The sequence below is a fragment of the Moschus berezovskii genome, chromosome 11 (assembly GCF_049115385.1).
Source record: "Moschus berezovskii isolate FMDL1 chromosome 11, NW_MosBer_1.0, whole genome shotgun sequence".
Classification (NCBI taxonomy): domain Eukaryota; kingdom Metazoa; phylum Chordata; class Mammalia; order Artiodactyla; family Moschidae; genus Moschus; species Moschus berezovskii.
Genome location: NC_142470.1, coordinates 18,670,854 through 18,673,510, shown reverse-complemented (window position 1 = coordinate 18,673,510; position 2,657 = coordinate 18,670,854). Strand labels below are relative to the sequence as shown.

Sequence of the window (2,657 nt, the reverse complement as noted above, 5' to 3'; positions counted from 1 at the left end):
GTAAACTCCGGGAATTGGCAACGGATAGGGAGAAGGCAATGGCCAGCCACTCCAGTACTCTTGCCTAGAAAATCCCATGGACAGAGGAGCCTGGTGGGCTGCAGTCCATGGGGTCGCTACGAGTCAGACATGACTGAGTGACTTCACTTTCACTTTTCACTTTCACACACTGGAGAAGGAAATGGCAACCCACTCCAGTGTTCTTGCCTGGAGAATCCCAGGGACAGGGGAGCCTGGTGGGCTGCCGTCTATGGGGTCACACAGAGTCGGACACGACTGAAGTGACTTAGCAGCAGCAGCAGCAGCAGCAGGGAGGCCTGGCGTGCTGCAGTCCATAGGGTCGCGACTAAGCGACTGAACTGAACTGAAATGACCTCAAAAAATATTTCTAAAATATTTAAAGATTTCTTTTGGGTCTCCATCTTACCTTCTGACTAAGTAAAGCTATTTCTTCTCTAGTAATAAAGAGATGAAAGCGGTCACCTGTTGCAAAGAGGATACAGTCCAGATTAGTTAGCATGTGTTCTGGAAGCTTATGTGTTCTGGCTTAGAGAAGGGTGAAAACATATCTAGTTAGATATAATGTCTTCATCAAACCTGACAAAACAGCAAAATTTGGGAGGAGTTGGGGTGGGGAGAGTTGATAGTTGATAAAATTATTTTAAATTGTAAAGCCCAAAGGCCTCAAGTGAACTCCGGGAGTTGTTGATGGACAGGGAGGCCTGGCGTGCTGTGATTCATGGGGTCGTGGAGAGTCGGACACGACTGAGCGACTGAACTGAACTGAAAGGCCTCATGGGTTTGTTCAAACTTCAACCTGAAACATTGCAGGCATATTTCAGACATTCTGACACTTTGTGGCATCAAAGGAACACACAGTTTTTCTCAGTGACCTTGAACTCCAAGGTCATCATGCTATAAGTGCCCCACCCTCTTGTGTTAATTAGCTAAGATAAATAGTTCTGCTCTAAGAGGCAATGGACATGAGTTTGAGTGAACTCCAGGAGTTGGTGATGGAAGGGAGGCCTGGTGTGCTGTGATTCATGGGGTCGCAAAGAGTTGGACACGACTGAGCGACTGAACTGAACTGAAGAGGCGATATTCCTTTAATTTTTTTTTCTTTCTGAATACCACCACTTCCAAATTTAGTAAAAAGCCACATCTGGATTTTCCAGGGGCCCCAAGTGTGTCTAGGCACTGCGGAATGTCGTCATGTCTTTTGGTTCTCTGCTGGGGACACGCCAGTTGTCGGTCTCATAGTTGGTGCTGTAATGCTTCCAGGCAGCTTTGCTATACACCGGGAGTCTTTTTGTATTGATTCTGTTGACAGAGCCTTAATGTAGATTACTGCGTCTGTCCCATGGCCCTCTAGGGAAGACAGCTTTAGGTCTCCGTGGAAGTACTGCGCATAAAGGTGTGATATGGGCGATCCATAACCAGAACCAGTCAGGGGCACTGTTCGGGACATCTCGACATGAGGCTGGGGTGCAGTGGTGCACATGTAGTTAAAGAGTCGGTCAGTTGTCCTCAGAGGAGCACCACCTCCTCAGCCACTTATCTTCACAGTCAAATCCTCCTTACCCAGTGTGACGTGGACCTGAATAGGCGGGTAAACACCTTTTTCAGCGTGATGCTCCATCCTTGCTCTCACTGAGTTCATTTGGTTCTTCAGTTCTAGTTTGGGAGAGTTCAGTTCAACTCAGTTGTGTCTCTCTTTTTTTTTTTTTTCTGACTCTTTAATATAATACAAATCACACAGATGCCTAGAATTTTCATCAGTTCAGTTCAGTTCAGTCACTCAGTTGTGTCCGACTCTTTGCGACCCCATGAATCACAGCACGCCAGGCCTCCCTGTCCATCACCAACTCCCGGAGTTCACTCAAACCCACATCCATTGTGTCGGTGATGCCATCCAACCATCTCATCCTCTATCGTCCCCTTTTCCTCCTGCCCTCAATTTTTCCCAGCCTCAGGGTCTTTTCCAGGAAGTCAGCTCTTCACATCAGGTGGCCAAAGTATTGGAGTTTTAGCTTCAACATCAGTCCTTCCAATGAACACCCAGGATTGATCTCCCTTAGAATGGACTGGTTGGATCTCCTTGCAGTCCAAGGGACTCTCAAGAGTCTTCTCCAACACCACAGTTCAAAAGCATCAATTCTTCGGCGCTCAGCTTGCTTTATAGTCCAACTCTCACATCACCATCTTTAATAACTTCAACCACATTGCAGTTTGGATTTATGCTTCCAAGGTGTTCTTGATGAGATAGGCTTCCTTTGCCTTTTCCACCAAATAATAAAGAGTGCTGATTAAGTAACATTCTAACTGGAATTCAACTCACACAGAAACGATCCAAAAATTACTGAACATTCTGGCTGGTGACAGGATCCACCCCAGAGCTCTCTTTGTATCCAACCACACCTTCAGCCTTTGTGGGAATCACCTCATTGTGTTGGTTCCTGATCCATATCACTGCATCTGTAAACTCATAAACAGTTTTAGCATCTTCAGCACTTTTGTCCTTAAACTCAAGAAGCTATTGGATATCTACCAACTCTGTAGCAACTGAACTGGGTGTCTAGAGAAGATTATCTGGAAGGACACTTACTTCTTTCATTGTATTTGCCAATCTCACAGGCAACTCTTGTCGCAGAAACAGA

At 46.0% G+C, this 2,657-nt stretch overlaps 1 pseudogene; it reads right to left on the bottom strand.

Moving 5' to 3' along the window:
• Window positions 1–1,190: 1,190 nt before the first annotated feature.
• On the bottom strand, window positions 1,191–1,828 carry LOC129539392 (pyruvate dehydrogenase (acetyl-transferring) kinase isozyme 1, mitochondrial pseudogene; annotated as a pseudogene).
• Window positions 1,829–2,657: the final 829 nt, after the last annotated feature.